The sequence below is a fragment of the Pseudonaja textilis genome, chromosome 3 (assembly GCF_049901715.1).
Source record: "Pseudonaja textilis isolate UNSWEBS1 chromosome 3, rPseTex1.2, whole genome shotgun sequence".
Taxonomy (NCBI): Eukaryota; Metazoa; Chordata; class Lepidosauria; order Squamata; family Elapidae; genus Pseudonaja; species Pseudonaja textilis.
The window spans coordinates 5,078,072-5,091,507 of NC_141992.1; the positions used below are offsets into that span (position 1 = coordinate 5,078,072).

At 45.3% G+C, this 13,436-nt stretch overlaps 1 protein-coding gene across 2 annotated transcripts in view; it reads left to right on the forward strand.

The window, feature by feature from the left end:
- STK35 (serine/threonine kinase 35) overlaps positions 1–12,410 on the forward strand; it is a 32,117-nt gene extending 19,707 nt beyond the window's left edge. Inside the window, exons 3-4 of one of the 2 annotated variants that reach the window (XR_015742658.1) lie at positions 5,493–10,517; positions 10,645–12,410. The gene's annotated coding sequence lies outside the window, so the exon portion shown is untranslated. Of the gene's footprint in view, positions 1–5,492 lie in introns of both variants that reach the window. The other variant, XM_026697336.2, reaches the window with a different exon arrangement.
- The last annotated feature ends 1,026 nt before the right edge of the window (positions 12,411–13,436 follow it).

Genomic DNA, 13,436 nt, shown 5'->3' on the forward strand with positions numbered 1-13,436 from the left:
TCTCTCAGCCCAACCCATCTCACAGAATGGTAGTTGTGGAGAAAATAAGAGGAAGGAGTAAAAGAAGGGGAAAAAAAGACAGGATAAAAAATAAATGAGTTAATGTTATGCCATGCAAATATGGGTATTTTAAGAGGCAGAGGGTTAATGAACGTCCGCCCACTGAGGGGAAGTTCTTACAATTTCCTTGAATTGGAAGCCCATTGGATTTTCTGCCATGGGTTCAATGGAACCGTTCCATCGTCTGATTGGTACCCGGTCTCTGCATAGCAGGTTTATTGCTGGTGGTCACCTGGGACATACGACCTCTCCCATTCGGCGTTAGAAAGAACATCCCATCCGGTCCTCCTTAGAAAAATGGCGCGAAATAAATTCCTTGTCTCTTTTTTTTTTTTCCTTCTCATTTTGCCCTCAAAAACGCACCCCAGAAAGCATGTTAATGCATTGATTATACATCAGTCGAGAACGCAGTTTGGATTAAAATGTCAGCATCCGAAGCCCCTTAGCAAATAGTGGCTCCAAAATGAAGCTTGGAGGAAGTGCGGCGCCATTATTGATCTTGTTGTTTTCAGCTGTTGGTAATTAATTTAACACGGATACCCGCTGTTGCATCAATCCTTTAAAATAATAAACCATATTGACCAAGCTCGATATCCAAATAATGAGTATTCAAGAAGTGGAGGTACTCCTTGACTTACGACCACAATTGAGCCCCAGATTACCATTGCTAAACAAAACGGTTAAGTGAGTTTCACAACCTTTCTTGCCACAGTTAAGTTGTTGTTTTGGGGAAGCTAGGAGGATAACAGATAACAGAGTTGGAAGGGACCTTGGAGGTCTTCTAGTCTAACCCCCTACTCAGGCAGGAGGCCCTATACCATTTGAGACTAATGGTTGTCCAATCTCTTCTTGAAAACTTCCAGTGTTTGAGCACCCACAACTTCTAGTGGCAAGTTGTTCCGCTGATTAATTGTTCTAAGAGTCAGGAAATTCCTCCTTAGTTCTAAGTTGCTTCTCTCCTTGTTTAGTTTCCACCCATTGTTACTTTTTTCTCCTTTAGGTGCTTTGGAGAATAGCTTGACTCCCTCTTCTTTGGGGCAGCCCCTCAAATATTGGAAGATGCTATCATGTCAGCCCTTCTTTTTCATTAAACTAGATTAAAAACGATTCTTCCTATTTTAGCCCAGATCTTCTTTGTTGCTCTTTTCTGCCGTCTTTCCAGAGTCTCAGCATTTCGTTTTATATCGTGACGACCAAAACTGGGTTGCAATATACCAAGTGGGGTCTTTCCCAAGGCCTTATAAAGTGAGGAAGGTGTGTTGGGTAGGTTTGCCACCTTTTGAGCCATTTGTAAAAACAATAAAAGGCAGGGTACAAATAAATAAAATAAAACTAAAATACATTTGCCACGTGACGGAAGAAGCCTTGCCTGACCTCTCCGTAATCCAAACACAAGCGATACTTCGAACCATCGTTGGTTTTAGAAACGTCCACATGCTTTAGATTAATTCCCAGGAAGAAAGAAGAGTGAAGTTTTGCATTCCCCGGGACATGACTGAACTGTTTTTTTTGGTTTTTTTTTTAAGAGTACCTGTCCAGATCTCTTTGATCCTTTTTGTAGACATCTGCTTCTCAGGCACGGAGATGATTATGGATTATGTAAGCCGCCAGTCTCTCCGTTTGCCAGACTTGTTTATGAGGGCATCAAAGCTCCAGAGGAATGCTTTCCCTTCCTCGGGGGTCAGCTTTGGAGCACCGATGTTTGCCTTCCATCTCTGTTTATTTCCCCCTTTTTTTTTCGTTCTTATCCTCCCCACCCAACTTTTCAAATCCGTCTGGCTATGCCAGTTGCAATCGTGCCCGTAACACGCCACGATGCGGGGTTGTATAACCAGGCTTTGCCCTCTGGGGGAAAAGAAAAAAAAAAAACCTTTCAAAATTCAGGATGCTTACACGTGAATCCGGTGAACACAAAAGGCTGGGACAGAGCTGCCCCTTTGGCTGTTCTTTCTTTCCCCTCGGGGTGGGGAGGGGAAGCCTAGCCGTCTGTCCCTATCCCCCCTTGGACCACAGCTGAGTCAGGAATGGGGGCTTGTCCAAAAAGAGGGCTGCTCCTTACATAACAGAAAAGGAGGCGTGGGGAGATACACCCTGGCTGACCCCTTGCATGCTTCTGAGCAAGAAGATTGCCTTGTTTACACAGACTTAGTATCTGGTCGGTCAACTACGGCATTTTCTTTCTTTTGAACTTGTGGGAAGCTGGTTTCTTACTGTGTCAGCATCTCTTTTGGAAAAAAAACACAAAAGTGCAGAGAAGAGCAACCAGGATGATGAGGAGACTGGGGACTAAAACACACGATGAACGGTTGCAGGAACTGGGCCTGGCTCGTCTAGGGAAGTGAAGGACCAGGGGAGACAGGAGAGCAGCCTTCCAATATTTGAGGGGCTGCCCCAGAGAGGAGGAGGAAGGGGTCAAGATATTCTCCAAAGCACCTTTGAAGGCCAGACAAGGAATAATGGATGGAAGCTGATCAAGGAGAGATTTAATCTGGAAATAAGGAGGAATTTACAGACAGTGTGAAAAATTAATCAGTGTAATGGATTGCCTTCAGAAGTTGTGGGAGCTTCATCCTTGGAGGCTTTCAAGAAGAGACTGGACTGCCATCTCTCAGAAATGGTGTAGGGGTCTCCTGCTTGGGCGGGGGTTGGACTAGATGATCTACAAGGTCCAACTCTGTTAATCTGTAAGACAGAACTGACTTGTAGCCAGATCGGTGTGTCTGGCTACATTCAAGTTCACCCTCTCTAATCCTCAGTCATAAATTGAAGTAATCCTCGACGTACAACTGCATTTGAGCTCCCAAGTTACTGAGACAGACAGCTGTTTGAGCAGGGGAGTGGGCTGGAAGACCTCCAAGGGTTTTTCCAACTCTTGTTATTCTGTTGTGTTAAATATTGGACTTGGGCAATAAAAATTGGATGTGCCATATATATGTAGTCCTGCACACTGGAAGGATTTTGCCAGATCGGATCTTCCAGAACTGTCTAGCAAGGTTCTTCCAACCCTGTTAATCTTTATCCTACGCTGCCTCTCCATCGCAAGTCTTTAAATGTCTGTGTGTGTCTAGTTTAATGAAAAGAAGGATTAGAGGTGACATCATAGTAGTCTTCCAATGTCTAAGGCAGGGGTCTTCAAACTTGGCAGGTTTAAGACTTGTGGACTTCAACTCCCAGAATGCCTGAGCTAACTGGAGGAGGAATTCTGGGAGTTGAAGTCCACAAGTCTTAAACCTGTCAAGTTTGAAGACTCCTGGTCTTAAAGGGCTGCCACAAAGAAGAAGGGGATCAAGTTATTCTCCAAAGCCCCTGAAGGCAGGATAAGGGTGGAAACTAATCAAGGAGAGAAGCAACCTGGAATTAAGGAGAAACTTTCTAATCGTGAGGACAATTAACCAGTGGAACAACTTGCCACCAGAAGTTGCGAATGCTCCAACCCTGGAAGTTTTTAAGAGACTGGACGACCATTTGCCTAAAATGGTATAGGGTTTCCTGCCTGAGCCCGGGGGTTGGACTAGAAGACCTCCAAGGTCCCTTCCAACTCTTGTTATTCCATTCTGTTCTGTACAAGTGCCACACATGGACACTTAACGACAAAACATAAATGTTTCCGTCCCCACGGAAATGAGATGGTTGAGGAAAACTGCGGGAGATAAAATCAGAAATGAGACCATCAAAGAAAGAATTAGCATAGAAGAACCCACCTTAAACTACAGGAAGGGGGTTGGACTAGAAGATCTCCAAGGTCCCTTCCAACTCGGTTATTCTGTTGTGTTAAATATTTGACTCGGGCAGTCATAAATGGAGAGGCCGTGTATTTATGGTCCTGCACATCGGAAGGATTTTGCCAGATCAGATGCTCCAGAACTGCCTCGCAGAATAGTCGTCTTTGCCTTCCAGTCTTTTTAATAATAATAATTATTATTATTGTTGTTATTGTTATTATTTTATCTGCTTTAGCTGATTCTATAAAATAGCTGGCCCTGCTTTGCTTGACGTGATGCCAGTGAACAGCAGCCTCAGCGGAATCCACCTCTCCTAAGGGGCCAATTTTGACTCGCCGTAGCTCGGATTTCAGAAACACCCTTTTGTCAAACCCAGCAAGGAAATTAGAGCAATGAGTGAAAGCCATTTCTAATTATTGCATACTTTTAGCCATTGTTTTCTTCCGAAGGCTAATTGGGCTTTCCACTGGTGGGGGGGACGGGGACGATGGAGGAGGAGCAGGATTTGTCCCAAGGAACTTGGTGGCTGAGTTTGAATGCTGGGAGCTAAAAGCCAGGCCAGTCTCGTTGTCCCTTGTGCCCCAGGTAAATGAGGAGGCAAACTTTGGGGATTATCGATGATGTCACTGACTTCGATGTGTGTTTATCTTCCTGGCCTGGCTCTTAAAAGTACAGGTAGTCCTCGAATATGAGGGCTTTGCAGTAGAGGAACAATGTTGGGGTTTTCCTTGGTGCTCCCCGAGTTTGGCTCTTTCCTTGCAGGCTTTCGTGACGCAACTTGGTAACATCACCAGCGCAGAGCCCACTGCCTTGTAGCGCTGATGGTGTTACCTACTTGGGTCATGGAACGTCTGCCAGAAAAGAAGTAGAACAGAATAGAGTTGGAAGGGACCTTGGAGGTCTTCTAGTCCAACCCCCTGCTTAGGCAGGAAAGCCTACTTCAGGCAAAATCTCAGAGTGCCAAGGACCCCACGGTCCTCCCTTCTCTTCTTCCCCCTCCTTGCTGCAAACCCTGCCTCCCCTCTAGCACTGGTGATGTTACCTAGTTGGGTGATGAAACATCTGCAAGAAAACAAACCCAGCTCAGAGAGCCCCAAGGACCCCACTTCAAGGCATTTCAGAAAACGAAGTTTGCTTCTCCAGTGGCGCTTAAAAATCAACCAAGTTCAGACCCTTCACCGTACAGTGTCTTCGTAATCAATTGTTAACCGATCTTCAGCATAATTATATTAAAGTAGCCAATAACCCAGCGTTGCCCAGGTATTTATTTATTTATCCTAATCCTGTATTACACAGGAAAAGCCCTGATTTCAGCGACTCGGAACAAGTGTAATTTGTAATGCTGGATTTTCCCCCTTACCAGAGAAGACCCCCTTGTGGAGTACCGTGAAGCCATTACCATGGCAACTCCACAGTACTGTACAGTAGAAGTCATTTTAAGGCAGTACGGTAGAAGCCATTTGAACAACGGGCAGTATCTTAACATATACCCCAAGAGGTGTTAGGGGTATCTTACTCCCACAGTATTTGTTTCCAGAGACTAAGTAATCTGTGTACCAAGTTTGGTGAAAATTGCTCGAGGCATTCCAGAGTTATGCTGGAACATACAAATATATATAATATATATTTTAAAATTAAATAAATCCATTTGAGGGCTCTGATAACAGACATTTCACGAGCACTTTTGTTTTTCTTTCTCTTTTCTTGCAGGATTTTTTGCAGGGACCTGGACTCTCCCCGAAATAGATGCAAACTTAAGAAGCGACTGACAAAAGACACCGCATTCTCTCTGGTATCGTGAGGCAAGCTTTGAAACTTGTCTGGAAGCCCCAGGAGATCCAAGGAGGACAGGAGCTGCTGCAACGACTTCATTATAAGACTATTAAATTCTCTTTTTTTATTTTTATTATTACATTTTCCCCCTTCCTTTTTTTCCCCACTGCCAGCTCAGCTTTCCCCGTTCGTTGGGTCTGCGCAATTCATCTGGAATTCCTCTTTCACTCAAAATACCGGAAATTCCCCAGCAAATAATTTTCAGTTGCTGCTACTGTTAAGTGCCAGAATTCTGGGACAAAATGTTAATAAGGTTTCTCCCCACCCACCCCACAACTCTCCTAATATCTTTGAGCAGGGTGATATTTAGTTGAAAGTATGGAGATCTGTGACAAAATACCCTTTTTTGTGCGTGTGTTTGTGGGTTTGGTTTCTGGTTGCTGCTGCTGCTGCTTAGCCCTCAAAGCTGGAAACACATAGTTGAATAAATATTTCTCCTGCTCCCGTTTTTCAAAATGACCTACATCAGGGGACCTAAATACATGATATATCGGATAGGGATATTTAAGACACACACACAGACACCCCTTTCAAGGTTGTTGCTGGCAAGGGTGGGATTCCATTGGCATAACAACCGGTTCGGTGATCGTGCACTTCCTCGTTGCAGCAAACCAGTTTGGAGCAAACTAAACATCGGAACAAAGGGGTTCGCCTGAACCGGTCCGAACCGGTAGAGTGGCTGTTGGGTTTAGAAAGCCAGATCTAACCATCACAGGAGCCTGTGTTTCTGTGGGCCAAATTTTACAGGAAGGTGTGTGGGATTTAGAAATGATAGAAAGCAAATGGTCTTTAGGTAGAAAAAGTTATCATACAATCTGTATTCTAGGGATCAGTAGCTTACTTAGCTGGTCCTTGGCCGGCTAAATTCAGCCAGCCTGAAATCAAGCGGCTGTCTTAAACATCGCTTTTTTCCTATTTTAGCAGTCAGTCTTTCTTAAAAATGTCTTCCCTTCCGCAAGAAGTACAGGCCCTTTCTAACTTTTTAAAGGCTTCTTCGAAATTCAGGGTGTCTTTCTCACCATTACAGCCGTCGTGTGTCTACTACGTCGATGCACCCACAAAAGAAATGTTCCCAGTTTTAAACTCTGCCCTAAGTAGTTCTCCCCTAAGATGATCATTCCACGGTTCTTGAAAGTCTTAAGTCAGGTGCTCCTCCTCGGTGACGGGGACGCTAAGCTGACCACCTGCTTTGAATGGACTGTCCTCCTTTAAATTGGCCCTGGGGTGGTCTTGGGATGATCACTCTTCGTCCAGCGGCGGGGAAGGCAGGCTTGGATCAGCGTCATAAACCCGAATCGGTGTCTTTGACTTTTGCCACTGATATAAAGCGAAGCGGGTAAGTTGAATTGTTACCGAGGTCGACCGCATTGTTTCTAGAGGATTGCGCGCTACAGTTCTTGGGAAGGATTTACTCTGCAAAATACCGGCGTGACATGTCCTCCAGGTGTAAACAATGAATATCGGTCTTATTGTGGATGTAACATAGTTTACAAGGTTTTTTCATTTGTGTGTGATTGACAAGACCGATCTCCAAAGAGGTCCTTTTGAGATGAATGGATTCTGAAAACTAAAACGTTTTCCGGTGAGAAATTTCATGCTACCGGATGTTTCTGTTACCATCTGAACTAGCTAGATTTTTTTTTTTTTTTGGGGGTTGGATCCAAATTCGGGGTGTTGACAAGCCCGGTTTTGAACTTGTTGCTCCAAATTAAGATTTGAGAACTCCCCTTTTTCCTACAGAGGTCCATTCAGCCATCCTGGGATCCCAGGGCACGAGCCATGTCGCATTTGCGTTGTCAACGAGTCCCGCGAGCTTCCGGCGAAGGGACACCCCCCCCTCACCTTTCACTGCTGCACTTTGGAGGGACGGTTGCGTGGGGGCGAGCGTGTGTGTTTGGAGGAAGCCCTGCGGATCAGACGCTGTTGTGCGATTGCCTTTCCCGTTGGTGAGGGTTATGACGCTTTTGTGGCGGTAGCTTCTAGCTCTTTTTGTGGACTTCAACTCCCATGCTGGCTGGGGCATTCTGGGAGTTGAAGTCCGCGGGTCTTAAAAGCGGGCGGACACACGTGGCTTAGACCTGATGAAAGTGCCTTATTCAAGCTCTTGCAAGAAATGCATCAGAGGTTAAGGAAAGGGCTCTCTTGAGTTGTGGGTTGTGCTTCAGTGTAGCTCCACTTTGCGATCTCTTGTCCGTGGTGGTTTCCTTCTTGGTTGCCCACAAAACCTGATTAGAAATGGACGAGAGCCTCTCCTTGCTTCTGGGTGTGAACTTCCTTTAACTCGGGGGTCTCCAAACTTGGCAACTTTAAGACTTGCTGGCTGGGGAATTCTGGGAGTTGAAGTCCACAAGTCTTAAAGTTGCCAAGTTTGGAGGCCTCTGCTTTAACGTCATGGATGTGACTGCGTTGTGTTACAAGCAATAGACCTTTTGGTCCCAAGCTCCTGGTGTCTCCTTTTCAGACACGACGACTGTGCTTCCTACACAGGTATCTCTCCCTCCCACCTTCACTCAGAAGTCCCCTTCAGTCACTGGTTACATCAAAGGACTTCAAACTTGGCAAGTTTCAGACTTTGTGGACTTCAACTCCCAGAATTCCCGAGCTCACATAACCCGGAGGAGGAATTCTGGGAGTTGAAGTCCACAAAGTCTTAAAAGCTGTCAAGTTTGGGTTATAGGAATGTTGAAATGGAGATTGCTGGTTTATTCTTGAGACCTATCGGATCTCAACGGCGTCAAAAAAAAAAAAAGTTATTTGGGGAATCGATTGGCGCTTATTTTTCCCCCGCTCGAGTTTATTTTAGGATGTTTACATCTCAGTTTGCTGTTTACAGTTTAACTGTTTCTGAGTTAAAAGGATTGAAGTGAGGTTTGCACTTTGACCCCGGCCCATTCACAGAGCCTTCCTTCCTTCCTCCCCCTCCCCCACCCCACCATCATCTTCATCATCTCTGCTTTCCATTGCATGGAGTGGCAAGAGAGCCTGGCATCGAAGCGGGCATCTGGCGTCTCGACAGCTTTTCTAAGGGTACCACGTTCCACCCACACCTCTCCCCTCTTTGTACGTCGGGCCCTAATCTGCCAATTTCTCCTTTTTTTACATGTTGCAGCTGCTTCTCTGTTTGAATTAAAAAGAGTCCATCATGAGTTAGTTCTGTATCATCGAGAAACGAAGTTTGAACTCGCCTTTGACTTCGATCAGATTTGAGGCCAGTCGCGGGGGATTACGCTCCCTTGATGACCTGTGGACTTCCAACTCCCAGAATTCCCGAGCCAGCCATACCGTGACTGGCTCAGGAATTCTGGGAGTTGAAGTCCACAGGTCATCCAGGGGATGTAGTTCTCCACTGGTTCTAGCCACCACCACCACCACCCCAAAAAAAAGAACTCTTGGCGAAGTTGTACATTAGTATCTCTTCCAACGTAAAACAAGAGGACTTTCTCTTACTCTTGAGTAGTTAAACTTAGTTTTTACAAAGACTACAGCTGCTGTTTCCTCAGTCTGGATTGTAGAGAGCTTTGGGGTAGGATATCATTCTTGACCAACCCAACGCATGACATTCCTGGTTATAAGTCTTCCTTCCCACCAGCTTTGGAGCAGCTGGATACCTAGGTAGCAATAGATGTCGCTAGCCTAAGGCGCGATAGCCCTTGGCCTAGTGAGGGAAGACCGGCCATCAACCACTGTTGATGTTGGCCAAGATCTAGGGTGTCCAACTCAACTGGGGAGGGTGAGGGGTGGAATCATAATTGTTGAGTTGCCGTTAGGAACTAGAAGTATAACATCTGGAGATCAACAGCGTGAGAGCTGAAGACTGCCTGGGGCATTCTTTGTTCAATAATTTATGGCTTTCTCTTTCTATTTGCGCCGGAAACAGCTTTCTTCCAGGAAAGGGGGGGATTTAAATACCACCCACCTTTTAATTCTGGCTTTCTCCTCACCCTTTCTTTTCAGGCGGCTCTTCTCCTTTAATAAGTTTAACAGTTCTCACCTAATTCGACCACACTTTCTCTTTCCTTCTTTATCCCACCGGAGACTGTGCCAGCCTTGTCGCGGTTCGCAATGACCGCTTTCCCTTTGAGTCGACTGGAGAGGCTATATCTCTGGATCAACCAGGGATATTGCGGTCTCCCTGGGATCGGCAGACTGTCCTCTCCTCGATTGTCGTTCCTCCGGAAAATTTAGGTCCAATGGACCACCAGCTCTTGAGATTTCAACATCCTCCCGAGGAGCTCCGAAGGATTCCACCGTGACGTCAGCTCCGCCCTCTCTGCCTGGGGCATTCAGATACCCCACTCCCCATCATGAGGACTACCCTCTCTGCAAGTTGGTTACTTTCTAGGCTGCCTTGACCTTCCCAACTGAACCCATGCAGAAGCGGGAGGGACCCAAGCCCTCAGGATTTCCACTTCTCCAGATGTTGTGCTGAAGAGTTGAGGTGCTCCTCCTTGGCTTCGCAATCTCCTAATACCTTTGCTCCGTCACCTTCCCACCTAGTGCCTCTGGGGCATCTTGAAACACACTGCCAGAGTCCTTTTATAGAGCAATAATCCTTGTTTTTTTTTTAAATCTTTTGTTTGTGTGTGTGCAAGAGAGAGAGAGAGATTGATTCCAATTTGAACCTCTTGTCTTTGTCCTCCTCAACGTATCGCAGTATCTAGCTATCATCTTGGATTTAAGTCTTTTCAGTAGTCTGGTGGGTTTTACTAGCCCATAGAAACGGCTGACCCAAACAGGCTGTCAGGAATGGGGTTGTATCTGGTTTTCCAGTGACCAAATGGTTAAATCTGAGAGCGTAGCGTTGTGTTGCGGGCTGGGGACATTCCTTCAAAATTAGACTTTTAGCTAGCCCCTGGTTTTGTTGTGCCCTGATGGGTGAACAACTGCTAGATCTTCTCCTTGGTGGCCTGGGGACACTACATATATCAGGGGATGTCTCACCTTGGCAACTTTAAGACTTAGGGACTTCAACTTCCAGAATTCTGGGAGCTGAAGTCCACAAGTCTTAAAAGTTGCCCAGGTGAGACAGCCCCGATATATACCATGAGCCCAGTGTTCCTAAATGAGAGAAGATGACTTGGACAGACATCTAAAAGCTTGCCTTTTGAGCATCTGGTACGATTTCTCTCTGGGGCTTTGGTCGGTTCCTGAGAGAGAAGAAATCTTTGGAGGGGCACCCTGAGGCAAACAGCTGCTCTCAACCTGCACAGAATTTAAAACGACGGTTGCAAAAAGTTATCGGAAGTTAATGGCTGGATCCCTCATTTTAAAATATAAATAAATTGGACATCACTTCCTGGAATTACCTGGCTTGGATTAACACGATGGGAAAGCTACCTCACTCCTTGCAGTTGAGTAGACGCTGGGTGTCTCTTCTCTTGTGTTCTTGGTTCCAAAGTTGTACACCTCTTGTGTTGCGCTGTGCACAGTGGCCCAAAAATCTTTTTTGCCGTGTTGAGTTGGAAGAACCTGGGTCTTCTTCCTCTTATAGAATTTCTTCTGCCTGGCAAAACTCTGATCACACTGCCCAGGTCATCTGCTCTTTCATTACTTCTGCTGCTTTTCCAGGGCTCAGGAGTTTTCCTGACTTGAAGGGCTTCCAGAAACTATTGGGCTATCATTTTCAGGTTTCTCTCAATGAGTAGATATATCTAGAATGTAAGGGATATCTAGATAACCTAGTTCCTAGTTGAATTAGATAGCTGGAAATAGTTACCAACTGGTAGGGATATCCGGAACTTAAGGGATATCTAGATCTAGATACCTAGTTTCTAGTAGAATTAAATACCTGGAACTAGATACAAACTGGTAGGGATTTCTAGAACTTAAGGGATATCTAGATGCCTAGTTTCCAACAGAGTTAGATATCAAACTATATACCAACTGGTAGGGATATCTAGAACAAGGGATATCTAGATCTAGATACCTAATTTCTAGTAGTTAGATATCTGGAAGTTGATACCAACTGGTAGGGATATTTAGATACTAGATACCTAGATTATACTAGAACTAGATATCTAGAAGTAGATACCAACTGGTAGGGGTATCTAGAACCTAACTGGACGGCCCATTGGGTGGAAGAAGCTGGAAGGCCCTTAGTCTAGAGACCAGGGTGTCTCGAAATGTGGCAGTTTTAGGACTTGCGAACTTCAGCTCCCAGAATTCCCCAGCCAACTGGTTGAGGAATTCTGGGGGTTGAAGTCCACAAGTCTTAAAAGCTGCCCAATATGGAGACGCCCTGGTCTAGGAGAGCAGTGATCACGAAAGATCCAAAAAATAATCCATAGGCACTGTGTCGTTATAACCACCATTCTTGGTGGTGGTTTTAAATCCTCTCTCCTGCAGATACCCCTGAGGAAAAAAAGGGGGGGGGGAATCCCCTTTCTTTCACAGGGTCCAGGCCCAAACATGACCCTTTGCAAACATGGACACGGATTCCGGGGGGGCGGGGGGGAATTAATAATAATTGAATGCCCAGAAGGAACGGTCTTAAATCCCAGACTTCCAAGAGGCAGTTTTTTTCCCGTGCTAGTCTTAAGAGAATTCTCTTTCCCTTTTCTTTGCACAGAAGCTGGTAACTCCAGGACCCGTATCTTTTTTATCATTTCAATTTTCATTTTTTTAATTTCTTTTTGGTTTGCTTGGGTTGGTGTGCGACCTTGTATTTAAATCCTTGGAAGACTGTGGAAATTCCTGATTGTGTATGAATGACAGCAGCTTTGTAAATTAAAAACGTTTGTGTGAATAAAGCTAAGCGGGTGGGATGGAAAAGCCCTTCCCGGTTTTGAAACGAAACCTCTCTTGCATCTTGTTGTTTTTTAACCTTGTTGGCTCGTGTCTTTATTTCCGTCATGATCAGACACAGAAAAATGCATCCCGGGCGTGATAAAAAAAAAGAATTTCCAGGAATAAAATACTAAACCCTCCCCAAAAAGTTTCAGGCCCGAATCCAATAGTTCTCCACAGTAAAAGAGTGAATGTCAGAGATGAAATTGGAAGACGGAGCAGAAGGGATATCTCAGAAGAAGGGCTGCACGTTTTTAAACCTGGGATTTGCCGCGTTTAATAAGGTTTTAAAGGCCTTTAGAACGGCCTTTTGCAAGTTTAAGAGCGATGGCTGTGGAGATGCTGCAACAGTCGTAAGTTTGAAAAATGGTCTTAAGTCATTTTTTTCAGGGCCTTCGTAACTTGGAGCAGTCACCAACTGAACTGTTGTAAGTCGAGGACATAACCTGTACAGGACAAGCTTAACAGAGCAAGGGACTAGCGTATAGAAACAGAGCAGACCCCACGCTCTTCTACCACTGATTATGTTATTTAGTTGCGTAATGAAATGTCTGCAAACATTCCTTTCTAGCACTGATGATGTTACCTAGTTGGGTCATGAAATGTCTGCAAGAAAACCTCGAAACTTGGAGACACTGATCTCAGTCCTCCTCCTCTTCCTGCCCCTCCATCACATCCCACGCTCCCTTCTAGCACTGATGATGTTACCTACTTGGGTCATGAAACGTCTGCTACGAAACAACCAAGCTCAGAAAGCGCCAAGGACCCCACCATCTTTTTCCTCCTCCTCCTCCTCCATCACACTCCACACTCCTAGCACTGATGATATTACCTAGTTGGGTCATGAAACATCTGCAAGAAAACACCCCAACTTAGCACCAAGGACCCCACAGTTGTCCTCTTCCTCCACTCCATACTTCCTTCTAGCACTGATAACGTTACCTTGTTGGGTAATGAAACATCTGCAAACCCAACTCCCTTCTAGCACTGATGATGTTACCTACTTGGGTCGTGAAATGTCTGCTAGGAAACAAC